Below are 20,005 nucleotides of genomic sequence, written 5' to 3'. Positions count from 1 at the left end.
TGCTATTCACCCCTTTACTGAATTTACTAAGGAAGTAAAATTACTTATTGGACTTTCGATCAGCAATAAACTAAAAATGATTTTAGGCTTAATCGTCAGTTAACAAAACAAATGTGATTAAGTTGACACTCCTACTCCAATGCAAATATTATCTCTCATTTGAAAGATACATTTAAGTCTGTACCAACATATCATAAAGTGAAAAAACTCAAGAAGTGCAGTCAGTTAAAAAATAATCTATCTATAAATTGCCAACTAATTTGGCTGATTTTTTCCCAATGGCTGAATGTTTCAACATTAAGCAGAGAAAGCTTGAAACTAGCAACATAAAGGACAGAGAGGAAAACAGCCTATATAAGTTTCTGCCATTAAGTCAGGATGAAATATTTTTGTTTCTTTATTCCAGGTTTTTCGTGTCCTAAACTGAGCCCAATTTTAAGTTTTCAATTTGACAGGGAAGATATCAGAGACTAGAAAGCAGACATGTGGATGAAGGGAGGGTAACGTTTTTTTGCACAGTTCTTAGCATGACTCTTAAAAGGGAAGTTTGAAGGCAAAATATGTGAGACAGGAATAAAGCGGCAAATTAAATTATTGTGTTTAAGGCAAGTGTAATATGCATGCCATGCTGAACAGATACAAAATGCATCTTTTTGTGTGTTTACTGTGATAAAAAGCACGTTTACTGCTACCATAAAAGCATGTTTACTGTGATCTACAAGCACTTGTAAGACTTTGGGTAAATGTGCTATGTGAGTGGTTGTAGCCAGCCAGGCACTTCTGTCCACAGGATTTTTCAGACAAGAATACTGGAGTTGGTTGCCATTTCCTCCTCCAGGGGATCTTCCCAATCCAAGATGTGCAAGAACCCACATCTCTTGCATCTTTTATCATTTGTAATAATAAAAATCTTCTCAAATTGTAAATATCAATGTTTGCAAAAATGAAAAAAAAAAAAAGCCTAAGCCACACAACTGCAATCTACATAAACAAAGTATATATAAATAATCATGATCCTACCTGCCATTTATTGACTGTTTACAAAAGACTAGTCACACTATATGCATAAATTATAAGGCACCCAGATTCTGTGAGGTTATTATTACCTCAGTTTCACAAAGAGAAAACAGAGGATCAAGGAATTTGGAGCATTTGTACCAGGCTTTGCAGATACCAAGTGGCAGGGCTGGGACTTGATATCAGATTTGCCTTTTATTAATTTAATGGAAGAAGAGATTGAGAAAGCCTTTGGCATAAAGGTATAAAGATAAAGGAGAAAACTAGTGAGAAGGAACATGAAGTTTGTATTTAACAAGAACTGGGATTGCCTGACAAGGACTTCATTATATGTAAACTTGAACAGTTACATAGTGAAAATAGTTAATCAACATAGGATTGTCTGATCATATTTCATCTGAAAAAAAAAAAATATATATATAGAAGGAAATGTGCATAAAATGTAAAGGACTATTCTTTGTTTTGAAAATCAGGGCTCTTATTAATAATTCAAATCTCTGGCCTCCTCCTATCTACCATACCATATTTAGAAACCAGGATTTACTTCTTATGAATGGTTTTTGTAATTACTTTCTTTCATGCCCCACATATAGCACCAAAAATTCTCTTTATAATTGCAGTGCAATGTTTTTCCTAGTTCTATTGCATCTAGCCTCTGTACATGTTGCAGAATGAAAAACAAAAGCAGTTATCATGCCCCAAACTTACTTAAACTAGGAAAGATTGACCATAAATTATTATTGTGCCCTTTATCAATTTAAATCTTAAGCTTCTATAATGGCTATCAAAGTCAATGAAAATAGAAGTTGTCCTTAAGCAAAAAAACTCTTGAACATTAGGACATAATAATGATTTCATTAAGTGACAGCTTTTGAAAAGTTTTTTGAAGTATCTCAATGTGAATGATAATCAAGAATGTCACAAGATGTATATCTTACGTCTCTGAAGAGATAAGAGATGAATTTAAGCCAAACTAAAACAACGTATCTGTGTCAGAAACAGACTATAATCAGGCATTCTTTTAAAAATAGATTTCGTTTTTAAAAAAATAGTCATTATACAACGGATTATTAAAGACTGCCAAAAAAAATTCAGGGGGCTCTTCCTCACCTCTGCAACTGTCATTATCCCCTTAGGGCTACTGTCAGCACTGCTGACCTAGAATGAGGCTTCTTGGGCTCCTTAGCAGGGGAACTAAGGCAAATTTTTTATTTTATTTTATTTTTAAACTTTACATAATTGTATTAGTTTTGCCAAATATCAAAATTTTAAAAGTAGAACTCTGACATCCAAAAATCAGCACGGTCCAAATGAGCCTTGGCTCCATCATTGATTCTGTCACCGTGTGATGCTGTAAACATACAATGTTGTCATTACTCAGAACACTTCTAGAATTCCTCAGTGATTAGTATCTTTAGTGTCTGTTTATGAGCAACTGAAAAAATCAGCTTTACTATTCTGGAGTTTTTGATCACAGGTCATACTATATATTTTGAACACCTATATTCAATAAACTTGACTCCAAATAGCATTTGCCTGTTCCCCCTAAATCAATTCTGTCTTCAAAGAAAACAAATGCCACCAGTGAGTACATTTCATGATAATTCCCAAGGTCTAAAAGCAGTAGTCAGAAAGAAACCCTAAGAAAATTGTTAGCAGTTAAGGCACTAGAGTTAGTGTATAGCCTGAGATGATTATTCTAAGAGAATCATACTCATTTGCATGCAGATATTCTTGCAAGATGATATACTGCACACACATATCCACCCATTTGTATTCCCAGAGCAAATCTCAAGAAAAGCGTTACATATAAGGAAAACTTGTGCTTTCAGTGGTATGTGCCTGAAGGGTTGGGGACGTTCCAGAGTAGGGGCAAAGTGAAAGTCACTCAGTCGTGTCTGACTCTTTTCAACCCTTAGCTTATACTCTATTGTCAGGTCTTCTGGGTTTTTAATTGTATTTTTCTACTTTAAACCATTTTATGTGTCTCTTTGTCTCTATTATAAAATTGTGTGTTGTAAAGACTCTTATGTGGTATATGAGAAAAGAGGAATAGAGTTAAATTAGCAAATAATGTAAGCACTGTGGCAGCTGTCATATTGAGTGAAGTGAGAATGCCCTGGCAAAGGAAAAAAAGATCAGAAATCTGTTCAATGTTATCAAGTTTTTATTGATCAATCTGTGCCCAATTAAAAAATAAACAGCCAAAAAATACCCTTATCTAAAAGCAAACTTCAGGATGAGAATTAAGGAATATCTGATGTCTCTGAGGACAAGGGTCTGTGAAGTGGAGTATTGATAACACTTGCAATTTGAAGGTTTCCTCCAGAGGGGACTTCATGGTCTCATTAAAAAAAATAAGTCACAAAATGGTGTGATTTTAGTTTGGACTATATTTTCTATTGTTCATTCCAATCTATTTGAAGGCAGCAAAGCAAACACTTTAAAGAAGTACATATCCAAAAAGTATCATAAACAGACAATTGAGACAAATGAAAAAGTGGGGAATCTTGACAGTATTTAAGACAGACAAGGGGATAATTTCCTTAATGTTTGAGAGCACTTACAAATCAATAATAAAAAGACCAATTAGCCCAATAAAATGTGAACATAGCATACAGAAAATTCACAAGAAAAAATACATATAACAAAATATAAGATGTTCAACTTTCTTCATAATTACAAACTGAAATGAGAAAAAGGTTTTTTTTTTTTTTTACTTGTCATATTGGCAAAGATTAACAAGTTTGATAATATCTAGCGTTAACTTAGGAGAAATAAGTGCTCTGAAGTCCTGTCATTGGGAGTCTAAATTGGTTCAACTATTGTATAGGACAAGGAAGTAATCAATACTTACAAAAATCTCAAATGCACATTCCCTTTATCTAGACAATTTCATGTCTAAGAATTTATCCTACAGATATATTTTTGTACTGTTTTGTGAACAGATATGATATAATGTCTATGTGGCATTTTTGCAAAACTGGAAAGAACTAAGAATTCCACAGGAGGGATATATTTAAAAAGATTCTGATGTATCCACATAACGGAGAAAGAATGTGAAAGCTGTACATGCACTGACACAGAAAGTTTTAAAACATGCTTGAGTGAAAAATGAAGGGATAAAATAAGACATTAACAGTGGTTATGATAGGAATTGAGTCTGGAGGTGAGTCCCTTGATTTTCCATGAATCAGAATTGAACTCTCCTTTATGGCTGAATAATATCCCATGGTCTTCTTCAGCACCAAAATTCAAAAGCATCAGTTCTTCAGCACTCAGTCTTCCTTATGGTCCAACTTTAACATCCATACTTGACTACTGGAAAAACCATAGCTTTGACTAGACAGACCTTTGTTGGCAGTGATGTCTCTGCTTTTTAATATACTGTCTAGGTTTGTCATAGCTTTTCTTCCAAGGAACAAGTGTCTTTTTATTTCAGGGCTGCAGTCACCATCCACAGTGATTTTGGAACCAAAGAAAATAAAATCTGTCCCTATTTCCACTTTTTCCCCATCTGTTTGCCATGAAGTGATGATGGGACTAGATGCAATGATCTAGTTTTTTGAATGTTGAGTTTTAAACCAGCTTTTTCACTCTCCTCTTTCACCTTCGTCAAGAGGCTTTTTAGTTCCTCTTCACTTTCTGTCATTAGAGTGGTATCATCTGCATATCTGAGGTTGCTGATACATCTCCTGGCAATCTTGATTCAACTTGTGCTTCAACCAGCCTGGCATCTCACATGATGTTCTCTGCTTATAATTTAAATAAGCAGAGTGACAATACACAGCCTTGTCATACTCCTTTCCCAATTTTGAACCAGTCCATTGTTCCATATCTGGTTCTAAGTGTTGTTTCTTGGTCTGCATACAGGTTTCTCAGGAGACAGGTAAAGTGGTCTGGTATTCCCACATCTGTAAGAATTTTCCATAATTTGTTGTGTACCATGGTATGTATATATCACATTTTGTTTATCTATTGAGCACTTGATGGACATCCGTGTTGTTTCTACTTTTTAACTATCAAGAATAGTGCTATTAGCACTAATGTACATGTGTATGAATTATTTTTAAATAAAAACTAGTTCAAATACTAAAAATTAATATAGCCAGCAGAACTATAGTCACTCAGAGGAAACCTCCATAAGACAGTGGAAAAGTAGACAGGGTGGGTTTTCTATGGAGAGTTATTGTACCATCAGTTACTTATAGAATAGAAAATTTGAGGAAGTCTTCAATAGGAAACAGATTTAAACACATGGTTTTCCTTTTATGAAGGCATATGGGTCAGTTTGCTAGAAATAAAAATATCTACTTTCATATATTATATTCATGACAATGTTGAATTATAACAAAGCTTCAGAGCTAAAGTTTCACCTTCCCAATTTACATTCAAGTTCCTAAAAGATAATCTACAATTTGAAGAAGCAGAGCCTGAAGAGTGCAAAACTATCTTGCTATACAGACTTAGGATGGTTAATTTTATGTGTAAACTTGGCTAGGCCATAGTACTCACTTATTGGTCAAACACCAGTCTAGATGTTGTTGTGGAAGTATATTTTGTGGATGTGGTTAACATCTAAACCAGTAGACTTTGAGTAAAGCAGATTATCTTCCATAATATAAATGTCTCATCCAACCAGTTGAAGACCTAAGAGAAACGACTGTTGTACTGTGAGGAATAAGGAATTTTGCTCACAGCCTCGCTGCAACACCCTGGGTCTCCAGCCGGCCAGTCTAACCTGCAGATTTTGCCAGCTCCCACAATTATGTGAGCCAATTCTTAAACTCCTTCTCCCTCACTCGTGTAGTTGCTTTCTCTCTCTCTCTCTCACTTCATGTTGGGTTGGCCAAATAGTTCAGTCAGGTTTCTCATAATATCTTACAGAAAAGTCCTAATGAACATTTTGGCCAATGCACTATATATATATATATATGTATATATATATATAAAACATATATTTATATCATAGATCAATCAATCCATCCTATTGGTCTTCTACTTTGAAGAACTATGACTAATGTTAGACCCAGTGAATGTTTATGTTGGAAAGTATTTTAAATATCATTTAAATTGAATCCTATTTTTTTATGGTTGAGAAAATTTAGGACCAAAGAGTTTAAGTGGCATGTCCTAAAATCAAAGAACAGTAAGCTAAGGCCTTCCTAGGATGATAATTTATTTCAAGAAAATTTTTGAAGTACATGAGAATAAGGTCACAGAAGGTGTCCCCATACCTGTGTGCTTAGGAAAAGTGAGAGGGAAAGTAGAATTATCAAATTATCATTTAAACATATACAATGTTTGGAAAAACATGCCGTTTCCCCAAACTACTCTATAATATGATTATATGGTTCCTGGAGGCTAGTTATAATTGAATTATAGGGTGTCTTGTTCACATTCTAGCTGGTGAAAAAAAAAATTGCTCAGCTCTGCTTTGCGGTTCTCTAAACACTGGCTAGAATACTCATGAGGCAGCTTATAATTCAATTATAACTCCCCTCTGGGAACCATATAATTATATATAAAAGACCTAAGCCATCATATGTTCTCCATTTATTTTTTGCTATGAAAGGATTTGTCTAAAGTCTGATATTAAATTTGAATAGGTCTGAGTCAATTTGCACCTCAAGATTTACCCAGATACTAAGATAATAAACTGTATTCACCTAGCTGAAAGAGACTACAAGTTGATCTGTTTACTCAAACAAAAAACACATAATATTCTTATCTGTCTTTGAAGATTATATATACAAACACACATCCCATACAGATACACACTCACATTTTTAATTGAACTTGTAATGAAATAGTATAGTAAACTGCTAGCATAATTACTATGACTCAGACCTGAATAAAAGATTTTAGCACACTGCATCATTAGTTAATGGCTCAAAAGAGTATATAATTTGCAGAAATAAGGCCGGGATGGGGGCGTGCTGATATTGATCTTAATTCAAGGAAACTCTCTGCCTCTCTGACTCATTCATTTATTCACTTAGCAGACAGTCACTGAGCACTGCTCTATGCCAAATATTGTGTTTCCCTTCAGTACTCAGAGCTCACTTGAGAATGCGTTTGAGCTCCTGAATGTGCACATGCACACATACCTCTTCTAGAACACAGCCCATTATATTTTTTTAAACAATGAGTTCCAAAGTTTGTCACTTATATAATTCCACAAGGATTTCACATACACCCCATATTTAACATTGTGCTTGGCTATAGTATGCGGGAAACATAAACCATATTCTCTAGAATTTTATAATTTAGCTGAAGATCTAAGGATAGCTTACAAGTGGAGAAAACCTAGAGGTTGGCAACGAGAAGCTGTAGGGTAGTTACATGTGTAGAAGAGGAGATGAGGCATGCCAAAACTAATTCTGTACACCCCACAAGTTCGCCTATAAGATATTCTGAGACTGCATCATAATTCCTTTGACAATTCAGCCTTTCAGTGTCTGTCTGACCTGTGTTCTCAAGCAGTAAAGGTTTAGATCCCAGGCTATGGAATCCGAATGTTGGGCTTTCAGCTCTGAGACGTACTAACTATAGGATCTGGGGAAAGGTACTCAACCTCTCTATGCCATCATATTGCTCATATGTGAAATGCAGATGATAGAATTTATCTCAAAGGGTTGTAGAAATTAAGAATTAATCCAGGAATATGTTATGAGGGGCTTCCCAGTTGGCACTAGTGGTTAAGAATTCTCCTGCCAATGCAGGAGATGTAAGCAATACGGGTTCAATTCTTGGGTCAGGAAGATCCCTTGGAGTAGCAAATAGCAACCCACTCCAGTATTCTTGCCTAGGAAATCCCATGAACAGAGGAGCCTGGCAGGCTACAGTCCATGGGGTTGCAACAAGTCAGACATGACTGAGCAACTGAGTGCACATACACATACACACACATATGTTATGAACTGAAAGTTCACACCCTCACAAAACTCATGTTGCAATCTTGATCCCAATGGGACCATGTTAGGAGGTGAGGTCTTTGGGAGGAGATTAGGTCATTTGGGTGGAATCCTCATAAATGGGATTAGTACCCTTATAAAAGAAACCCCAGAGACCTCTCTTGTCCTTTTCACCCTGTGAGGACACAGCAAGAAGTGGGCTCTCACCAGGACCTGAGTCAGCTGGCACCTTGATATTGGACTTCCCAGCCTCCAGACCTGTGAGAAATACATTCCTGCTGCTTATAAGCCATCTGTCTATGGTACTTTGTTATAGCAGTCTGAATGAACTAAGAAGAGTTCTTGGCACCTGGTAAGTGCTTAATACCTGTCAGCTCCTATAATACTTTTGTTGTTGTCATTGTCATATTCATAACCTTCATCATCATCATCTTAGTACTACTGACAGGAGGTAAAAGGGGAATTTCCTTCAGATTAAGATATGGCTGCTACTGCTACTGCTAAGTCACTTCAGTCGTGTCTGACTCTGTGCAATCCCAGACGGCAGCCCACCAGGCTCCTCTGTCCCTGGGATTCTCCAGGCAAGAACACTGGAGTGGGTTGCCATTTCCTTCTCCAATGCATGAAAGTGAAAACTGAAAATGAAGTTGCTCAGTCGTGTCCGACTCATCGTGACCCCATGGACTGAAGCTTCCCAGGCTCCTCCGTCCATGGGATTTTCCAGGCAAGAGTACTGGAGTGGGGTGCCATTGCCTTCTCCGAAGATATGGCTACCATTGGGGAATTTTTCACAAAGTCAGAATTATTTAAAGGTGATGCTAAAATATGAAAATAATAGCATATAGTAAAGAACAGGGTGTGACTAGCTTAAGCTAATATAACTTAGGAAAGACATGGAGGCCAAAAAATTCAGGGGTGGAGGGTTTTTAAGGTCTCTCCAGGGCATGATAAAAAAAAAATGAGTGAATATGAACATGATGATAGTTGTCAAACCAATCCTGGAATCAATAAGTAGATAACCCCTATTTTGTATCTGTCTTTTCTGTCAAAGAGATTTATTTTTGAACTAAAAAGAATAACAGAATCATTAATAAGAATAAACTGAAGCCCAGGATTCATGAGAAAGAAGTATTATTAATAAAAACAGTTAGAAGAACTGTACAAAAAAGATCTTCATGACTCACATAATCACTATGGTGTGACCACTGACCTAGAGCCAGACATCCTGGAATGTGAAGTCAAGTGGGCCTTAGAAAGCATCACTACGAACAAAGCTAGTGGAGGTGATGGAATTCCAGTTGAGCTATTCCAAATCCTGAAAGATGATGCTGTGAAAGTGCTGCATTCAATATGCCAGCAAATTTGGAAAACTCAGCAGTGGCCACAGGACTGGAAAAGGTCAGTTTTCATTCCAATCCCAAAGAAAGGCAATGCCAAAGAATGCTCAAACTACCGCACAATTGCACTCATCTCACACGCTAGTAAAGTAATGCTCAAAATTCTCCAAGCCAGGCTTCAGCAGTATGTGAACCATGAACTTCCTGATGTTCAAGCTGGTTTTGGAAAAGGCAGAGGAACCAGAGATCAAATTGCCAACATCCGCTGGATCATGGAAAAAGCAGGAGAGTTCCAGAAAAATGTCTATTTCTGCTTTATTGACTATGCCAAAGCCTTTGACTGTGTGGATCACAATAAACTGTGGAAAATTCTTCAAGAGATGGGAATACCAAACCACCTGACCTGCCTCTTGAGAAATTTGTATGCAGGTCAGGAAGCAACAGTTAGAACTGGACATGGAACAACAGACTGTTTCCAAATAGGAAAAGGAGTTCATCAAGGCTGTATATTGTCACCCGGTTTATTTAACTTATATGCAGAGTACATCATGAGAAATGCTGGACTGGAAGAAACACAAGCTGGAATCAAGATTGCCGGGAGAAATATCAATAACCTCAGATATGCAGATGACACCACCCTTATGACAGAAAGTGAAGAGGAACTCAAAAGCCTCTTGATGAAAGTGAAAGTGGAGAGTGAAAATGTTGGCTTAAAGCTCAACATTCAGAAAACGAAGATCATGGCATCCGGTCCCACCACTTCATGGGAAATAGATGGGGAAACAGTGGAAACAGTGTCAGACCTTATTTTTCTGGGCTCCAAAATCATTGCAGATGGTGACTGCAGCCATGAAATTAAAAGACGCTTACTCCTTGGAAGGAAAGTTATGACCAACCTAGATAGCATATTCAAAAACAGAGACATTACTTCGCCAACAAAGGTTCGTCTAGTCAAGGCTATGGTTTTTCCTGTGGTCATGTATGGATGTGAGAGTTGGACTGTGAAGAAGGCTGAGTGCCGAAGAATTGATGCTTTTGAACTGTGGTGTTGGAGAAGACTCTTGAGAGTCCCTTGGACTGCAAGGAGATCCAACCAGTCCATTCTGAAGGAGATAAGCCCTGGGATTTCTTTGGAAGGAATGATGCTAAAGCTGAAACTCCAGTACTTTGGCCACCTCATGCTAAGAGTTGACTCACTGGAAAAGACTCTGATGCTGGTAGGGATTGGGGGCAGGAGGAGCAGGGGACGACAGAGGATGAGATGGCTGGATGACATCACTGACTCGATGGACGTGAGTCTGAGTGAACTCCGGGAGTTGGTGATGGACAGGGAGGCCTGGCGTGCTGCGATTCATGGGGTCGCAAGGAGTTGGACACGACTGAGCGACTGATCTGATCTGATCTGAATGTTTCTTGGCTCTCACAAAAGATTTCTGAGATTACTGACTTAGTTCTGAGGCTAGGATGCATCCAGTACCAGTAGTCAATGCAGATAAACCCTGAATATGTCTTAACAGACTAATTTCACTTTCCTTTTGAGCAGGCTGACTAATTGACAGAACAGGGAAATAGACAGATGCAAGTGTTTCATATTCAGCAAAGCATTTTGCAAAGTCTTTCATGATGTACCATTGGCTGAGTTTAAACAACACATGAGACAAACGATGGTGCCAATTAAGTTAATGCTTAATGAATGAACAACCATATCAAAGTTTAATTTGGTTAATTTGTGTCTAGCAATCCCCTCACCTGCATCCCATTTAACAATTTTTTAACCCATGCCATGGGTGAGGAAGTAGTTTTTTGATGACACAGAGTTATTCAGAATAGCTAACATGTTGAATAACACAATTGTGATCCCCCCCCAAATTCATGACAGGATGGAACTATGAGCCAAATATAACATGTTATAATTTCATAGACAGATATATAAAATCTTGCATTTGCATTAAAAATTGTCTATACTACATAAGTACATCGTGGGAGAAATTGGCTTTAAAACAGTGCTGTGTATAGAGACTAGATTCTAGTTGACTATAAGCACAATGAGTTGGCAGGATGATGTGGTTGATGTGAGCATAGGCTATGTGAATGGATTCATAGACTCTTAGGACAAGAAATATGATACTCTTGATCTAATTTGGGCTGCCCAAACTAGTCCTTAGAGTATTGTATTCAACTATGGGTTTCCTGTCTTTAAAAACCCATGGACCAAATAGGGCATGTTCAGAAGAGAGTGATGAGGATGGCTGAACAGCATGAAATATGTCATCCCTGCATGTAGTTAATGGCCACTTGTCAAGAAAGCTGTGGACTCAGATAACAGGAGCAGATGACTTACATACCTATAAGGATTTTTCCAAGCCTAAGTCAATGCCTTAAAGATGGCAAACTGGTGGGAAACTGGGAACTAAAGAACATAAGACTGGTACTAAATGAAGGGTATTCCATGGATAAATTTCTGATCAGGCTAGCTTTTCTCTGAAACTCAGAGGGTCTGGGACAACCTTCCCCAGTTCCAACTGGCTTCTAGCCCAGAGCCCCTTCCTCCAATTTGCCAGATTCTGAACCTAGCTATTTACACTAATGAAGAGGAAGAGAAAATCACTGATGATTTTTTTTAATATCCTTCATTATTGTTCTCTTTAAGCTATAATCCCCAAAGAGTTAACTACATAGGGAACATCTTGCAGTGTTGGAAAGATGACTGAACTGTGAGAACACCATGTTACATAAGACTTGCTTTAGTCCATTTTCTCTGGGTCTAAATTTTGTCATCTGAGAAAGGAGGCAGTCAGATTAGCCTCTAAGGTCATTTTTAGACTGAAAATATACTATAATTCTATTACAATTGTGTTAATTTTTAAAGAATACCTTATGATTTTTTCTAAGGAAGTAAAGTATGAAAATAAGCCATTTTTTGAGTCAGTGAATTAAACTGAATGAAATATTTCCATGTTTCGTATTCAATTCAGAGAATGCTACAAACTTTAAGTTCAGTGATTAAACCCGCCTGCCAATGCAGGGGACATAAGAGACTCATGTTTGATCCCTGGGTTGGGAAGATCCCTTGGAGAAGGAAATGGCAACCCACTCCAGTATTCTTGCCTGGAGAATCCCATGGACAGAGGAGCCTGACAGGCTATGCTCCATAGGGTCACAGAGAGTCAGACATGACTGAAGCAACTTAGCAGTTTTATTTCTGGTTCTAATCACTTTAAGTGGTCTCTTGTTTGGTGTTTAGTTGGTTGGTTTAAACTCAGGTCCATTTTTTACAACATTAGTTCAATTTGGTAGAAATTTACACTATCCCTCTTTAAAGAGCTGCCTCTTAGCATAGGAAATATCAGGACAAGCAAAAAAGGAACTTGGAGCCAAAATTCTATGCTTGAGAGAGAAGGTCAGAAGCCCTAAAAGACCACAGAAGAGGAGTGAACCTGCTATTGCTATGAATTTCCTTCCCCAAGTAGGGTTTCTTCAAATTAGAATAGCTCCTTCTAGTTTTTGATTCAACTTACATATTTGAACCTAAATGTGTCATTTACTTAAAGGCAGAAATATCTCACATAAGGAAAAACTAAAAGGCCCAAACATAACCGTATTTATAGATGTAGGATTTAAGGCATAAATGCTTCCTTTTCAGTGGCTTTTGAATGTAATTTTCTCAGAAAGAGAAATGGCAGCCCAGGGAGGGTGGGATGGATTGGGTGATTGGGATTGGCATATATACACCACTATGTAGAAAACAGAAAACTAATGAGAACCTACTGTACAGCACAGGGAGCTGTACCCAGCGCTCTGTGATGACCTAAATGGGAAGGAAATCCAAAAAAGAGAGGGTGTATATGTATATATGTGGCTGAGTCATTGTACTGTACAGTAGAAACTAACACAACATTGTAAGGCAATTTAAAAAAAAAAGAAAAGAAATGACAACTCAGAGACCAATGTTCACTTCTCACCATAACAGCACATTGGTTTACAGAGATACACACCAAATGTTAACAGCTCATTCTTGCCTCAACACCCCCCAAAGAAAGGGTTCATTTTCCTGAGACTACAAGTCAACAAGTCTGGGGGAAAATCCAATCTCATAAAAACATCCAATGACATGAACAATTCCCCAAGCATCTTAGAGCATTTATTCCCAAAATAACATTGCTGTTCAAACAGATTTCAGTTTATCATGTTGGAGCCTTCTGGGTAAGGCACATTTTGCCAGAGACTCTAGGGTAAATAATTTGAAATGCTATTTGTTGACAGGGAAGGGGAAATATATATAGTCTATTTAATGAAAGATTTTCCTATTGCTTCCCTGTATTTTAAAAATCATTCATCTCTGCTCATCACCTCTTGGGTTCCAGTTGATCTATTGTTATCACTTACCTGTGCTTTCAGTAACTCAAGTTCAGTCATCAAAAGGAATTGCTATTCAAAGACTGGTGAGGCAGGCAAACTTCTATCATGTCTAATCTAGGTAGCAGGCCAGAGCTTTCTTAATGCTGCCAAAGTTTGAAATGGATTCTCTAGGTGGTTGTTTCCTGTTTTGGTTTTGTTTTTCACTTCAGAAAGAGATGGCTTTTGTTTTCAGACTTATATCAAAGAAACTGACTTCAGGCTCCCATTCAACCTTTATACTTTTCCTTCTCATCCTGCCTTCCCTTTTTTGAGAGAATAAAAGTTGCCTTTGAAATATCCTTTAATTTTCTATAAGTTCCAGCGAAAAGTTGATTCAGAATTGATATGCAGTGGTAAGGAAGACATATGTCCAAAGGAGAGTAAGAATTAACGTTTTAGTACCACACACTAAAATATGCACTCTGGATTTACATTATTGAGCAATGAAAGACAAACTAATAATAAGCCACTGACCTGGAAATAATCACAATTGCTATGTGATACAGTGAGAATTAGAAGTTGACCTGGGGAAAGCAAGGAAGAATGAAAAGAAATATTGATAACAATGTTTAGAATTTTCACCTAGGATGAATGGTTGCCACAGTGCCTCTCTCTTCGCACTTCAACCCCAATTATTCCTGCTCACTGTTCTGCTCCATGACAGATATGGAAAATATCCAGAAAAAAACTTAATTATTAGAATAAGGGACAACAACAAAAAAAGATTCTTCAGTCAAGAAAGAGAAAGGTTGAAAAGAAAAGGATATGATGGAATCTAACAAAAGAAGTTACGGATTGAATGAATCACTTTTCCAGAATGAAACTGATAAATGAGGTTTATGACCAATGAAATAAAATACTACTTTATATATCATTTATACATTATTTGTTTCAAATATGTTAAATCTATGGGAAAGGTATATGAACAAGATATTATACAACCTCGAGTTCATGTTTCAGCTGGGTAAATACATAAAACCTAAACATGATAAAAATATTATAAATAATTTAAAAGAGTTATGGGTTATGAGTATAAGGATATATTAGGGGACTTCTCTGGCTATCCACTGGTTAAAACTCTGTGTTTCCAATGCAGGAGGTGTGGGTTCAATATGCAGTCAGAAAACTAACATCACACATACAGCATGGCTGAAAAATAAAATTTAAAAAAAGATGTGGGGACTGCTCTGGTGGTACAGTGAATAAGAATCCACCTGCCAGTGCAGGGGACACAGGCTCTATCCTTGGTCTGGAAAGATCCCATATGATGCAAAGCAACTAAACCCGTGCACCACAACTATTGAGTCCACACTCTAGAGCCGCTGCTCCACAAGAGAAGCTACCGGGCAATGAGAAGCCTATGTGCCACAATGAAGAGTAGCCCTCACTTGCCCCAACTAGAGAAAGTGTAACAAGGGTGGAATGGGCTGCGTCAGCAGTTCTCCAGATGATCTCACTTAGTGGAACACTGTAGAAGGGATTCAAATATTATATGGATACATATATGGGGGTATTATATAAATATATGTATAAGGAGATAGCATAGAATATATATGAGGATATTATATATATCCTCAGTCCTGAATATCCATTGGAAGGACTGATGCTGAAGCTGAAACTCCAATACTTTGGCCACCTGATGCAAAGAACTGACTCACTGGAAAAGACCCTGATGCTGAGAAAGAGTGAAGGCAGGAGGAGAATGGGAAGACAGAAGATGAGATGGTTGGATGGCATCACCAGCTCGATGGACACGAGTTTAAGCAAGCTCCGGGAGTTGGTGATGGACAGGGAAGCCTGGCATGCTGCAGTCCATAGGGTCACAAAGAGTCGGACATGACTGAGTGACTGAACTGACTGACTGACTGATTTTATATATATGTGTGCATATATAATATACACATATATACATATATATTATGGATATATAGAAGGGGAGGTATTGGAATAGATAACTTTTCAGATGCCTTCTAAGTGGGATTCTACTCACCCTTCCACAAGAGAGCTCTTCAAATTGATGGAAGATAGATCTACCTCCTGCACAGTTTGTGGGATCTTATTTCCCCAACCTAGGGATTGAATCCAGGCCATAGCTATGACAGCACTAAGTCCTAACCACTGGACCAGGAGAGAATTCCCTCAACCTTAATATTTTAAATCTCCTTATCCATTTTGCAGAATATGTCTTAAACTTACACAATCTTATATAATCTCAATAAAGCTGGGTAAAAAAACAGTAACTCCACCTTTACCTTTCTGGCTGATCTCTTCCAGATGCCATCATGTAGTCAGCCCACGTTCCTAACAAAATCTGGCACTGAAAGCTGAGTGTACTAATTCCCCCCAGAACCAACCAGATTCCCATGTTACTAATCAGGATTTTATGTACAGTAAAACCTTAATTAACTGAAGCCCAACTAATGAAACATTTTATTTCATGTTCTATACTCAACTTTTATGAGAAAAAGGAAGATGGTGATTAAGTGAGTGGGCATCTTGAATGTATGAATACTTAAAGAAAAACAAACTAATCTCCTAAGAAATGGTCTGGTCCTATTCATCACAAGCTCTTACTTTTTCTGTACAATAAGGACTGATTTCATAATTATGAACTTGAGACCCTGAAAAAATATTCCAAATACTAAAGTAAAACTCAATTATGTTCACTAAGGTAGCAAAATGGACTACAGTTTTACAAAATGTTTTAACCACAAAGACTGAAATAAAAGATAGCTGTACTACTTAATTTTTTAAAAGCCTCAATTAACATCCCTTTCCCTAAGTATCTAGTTAATCAGATACTTAGGGAAATGGATTTTCTATATTACAGAACCATATCCTTCACTACCGCATGTGAAGGGAAAGGGAATATTTCATTTTCACTTCTACACCTACTACTGATGTGACACCCAGGTGTTCAATAAATATTTCTTAAGTGAAGTAAAAATATACAAGTATTACTACTACTACTATTATTAGCCTGCCTCAGCAGCCACATTGTCTTTTTCATCTTCAAAAAATTGCTAGCTCTGTAGTCATATATTGCTGTCATGTCATACAACTAAGGTACATACAATTATAAATAAGGTACATATGGTATTATGTGCATTAATCATATTAGACTATAAGATATTAAAACCAAAAGGGAACCTGAAGGTCATCTAATTTAACCATAAAACTTTACAGAGGTGGAAACTATGGTTCAGAGAACTTAAGTGACTTGTTAAAGGTCATACTGCTTGTTAGTGATATCAGTAGGACTGAAACATTGGCTTTTCTTTCTCTTTTCTTTCCCTATTACAAACTGGCCCTGCATTCTTTAAAGTAAAGGATGAAACAGGTCTACATTTTTTGTGTGCTGAAACAAGAAGTTGCTCAGACTTGTCATTCCATTTTGATACTACAGCACTCAGGCACAAAGAAGGCTGGCTTTTCTCTACTTTATGAGAAGGATGTCTTGTGTATATACTTTGTATCCTTGCTACTCTAAATTCAATCTGATGATGTTTTAAGAGACAATAAAAGACAGAATAATGCATCATAAATTTATCTTTTAGTGGCAGTAATGCAGGAATTGCCATCTCCTATTATATGGCAGTAATTTATAAGAGTACCTGTTGGGCACCAAGACATGAAGAGCTGTTTTGTGTTACACACTAGTATCTTTTCACTTTCTTTTTAAAGAAATTGTAATTCTTGGTAAATTAGTTGCCCACACAGGGACTGTCATGAAGCAAGGTTTGGGGCTGCAGTATCCAAAGTCCGAGGGGCTGTAATGAACAAAATATGTTCAAAGTCTAGGGAAGAAACTGCAAGGCAACACTGGAAAGCATTCCATCTCTAGCAGAAGCTTCCATGCCACGTTGATTTTACATCTCATTTGGTATTGACAATTATGAATGTTACATTTTGTTCATAATGTTAGGTAATGCCTTTTTATGATAAAGGGGGAGGTTTTTGGTCATTTGCCTTATGAACACATTGAGAGATTAGCTCTAGAAAGAAGCCTCAAAAACTATATATAGTCTGGAATGGGATGCTAAAATCTAACCTGGACAATAAAAAAAGAGTTTCTCATGGCAAAGAAGCCTCAATAAGAATTCATGAGATGATAGTCTACAAGAGTGTGAAATATTTCAGAATGTACTCTGTGTATCACTTTGAGGCACAAAACAAGAGGCAGAAAAACCAGTGTGCTGTGTGCTGACAATCCTCTAAACACTCAATAATCTTTGTGTATACAGAGGGAAATTTTAATGGAAAGAAACCTGATAACTTATGAAAATATTAAGAAAAGTCATAATGACCAAAATAATCCCATTTCTTCAGTCTCTGCACTGTAGTATCTATTGTCTTTGCGAAAATGGAACACATTGATGAAGAAGAGATTAAAAGCACTCTAAAACTTAATGGATGATCAACTCAAAAATATCATATACTTACTTTGCTGTTACAGCCAATCATAAAGTGTACCTGAAAAAATAAAAATGCAATTTCAATTTCCTTGATCTTTTATGTTTATATTATTAAAAATAATAGCATAGCTTTTAAATTTATACATCAGAATGGTCATTTGAGGAAAAATTGGCTTTCACAACTGTAATCCTTTATAGGCCCCCTTTTTTTCACTTTTATAATGGTGATTAAAATTCAAGACAGGAGTTACCCACAATGTTTTTCATCTCTGTATCTGTTGATTTTCAACACTGGTTTTTCTGAGTCATTGTAAACAGTCATCATTTTCAAAATAAATCACAGTATGGATAGCGGGCAGGAGGGACCAGTGCCTGCAAGGTTTCTATTCAGTCTACTTCACTTCAAGGTCTACTTAGTGCATTTTTACTTCATTAATCAATGGTCAAATACTTAATAAGTTCCTTCCAAGTCAAAGAACATCACTCACCAGTCCCCGTCATTGCAGAGCTGAGTTATAGCAGATTATTGCCACAAGAGATTACTGAGATGCTTGACAAACTAGCTTATAATGTTTCATTCTTACTCTGTCAGGTAAAATTTAGCTGAATTAGGATTGACATCAAAGGCATTTCTGAAAAGGTCATGATCTTATCACATTGCTTAGATTAAGCACTGTAAGGATTTGCTTCAGGTTGAGTAGGAAATCTTTAAAATTCTAGACAACTTTCAGAAGACATGTGGACATTTCTCCCTCAGCAACCTCAGTGAATTTGTTGGAAAGCCATAATGTTGACAGGGCTGCTTATTTAATTAACTCATAAGACTGGAAGGTAGTATAGTCAGTGCTTCTTCCATGATTCCAGAGCAGCCAGAGAAAAGACAGCCAGTTGGATCACCATTTTTTTTTTTTTTTTTAACCAGCACATCACAGCTCTATCTTTACTTTACCTGTTCTGAAGCTAGTCACTCTGGGCCTGACTCCTCAAGGCTGGCTCTTCTAGCCTACTTGCTCAGACATAAAACTGATCTTACTGTGTAAGTTCCTGCTTAGACAGCTGTCACATCACATCACACCCCAACCCACCTGTATCACATCCTATCACCAAAGCTCTTCCAAACTCAGTCTCTAAATAGTTTGGATCAGTACGAGCCAGCCAACAAACTGTCTCTATCACCCGGGGACTCTATCACTCAAACCTCTTCATTCTTAACTCATCACCAGCATGTGTCAGCCATGTACAACCAGTCTTCCGTCTGATTGCAACAGTTTCTTATCTGACAACATCCCCTAGTACAGACACTATAAGGGGCTTCCCTGGTGGCTCAGTGGTAAAGAATCTGCCTGCAGTGCAGACGTGGGTTTGATGCCCAGGTTAGGAAGATCCCCTGGAGGAGGGCATGGACACCCACTCCAGTTTTCTTGCCTGGAGAATCCCATGGACAGAGGGTCCTGGTGGGCTACAATGCATGGGGTCACAAAGAGTCAGACACGACTTAGTGATTAAACAACAACAGACTCCCTACTCTCATGAGCAACACTCATTACATCAGGCCTATTTCTCACCACACGTCACTACTCACCCTACTTCTTCATCCTTCCTTTTTCCCTTCCCCATTATCTAGCCAAAGCCTATCCATCACCCACCATCAAAAGTCCCTTTCTTCAGAAGGCCTTCCCTGATTGCTTCAACAATGATGAAAGCTATTATATTATGTTTAGCATATATTACTTGACACTTTGAATCTGTTAGTTTAATTGAGGTATAATTTACATACTATAGAATGCACCCATTTAAAATGTACAATTTAATGATTTTTAGTTAACTTACTGAATTGTGCAACCATCACCACAAACCAATTTTACAATACTTAATTACGCCCCAAATATCCATTAGCAGTCACTCTCTGTTCTCATCCCCA

The 20,005-nt window shown here is 37.3% G+C and overlaps 1 protein-coding gene across 2 annotated transcripts in view; it reads right to left on the bottom strand.

Annotated features, from left to right (window-relative positions):
• Positions 1–20,005, bottom strand: part of TENM1 (teneurin transmembrane protein 1) — a 904,402-nt gene that overhangs the window by 731,329 nt on the left and 153,068 nt on the right. For both annotated transcript variants that reach the window (XM_086388154.1, XM_086388153.1), the window contains exon 3: positions 18,113–18,142. The gene's annotated coding sequence lies outside the window, so the exon portion shown is untranslated. The remainder of the gene's footprint in view (positions 1–18,112; positions 18,143–20,005) is intronic.

This window comes from Bos grunniens, chromosome X, assembly GCF_055505025.1.
Source record: "Bos grunniens cultivar Pamir isolate PY7600 chromosome X, Bosgru_T2T1.0, whole genome shotgun sequence".
NCBI lineage: Eukaryota > Metazoa > Chordata > Mammalia > Artiodactyla > Bovidae > Bos > Bos grunniens.
Note: the sequence above shows the minus strand (reverse complement) of the source record. Positions and strands in the feature narration are given on the sequence as shown.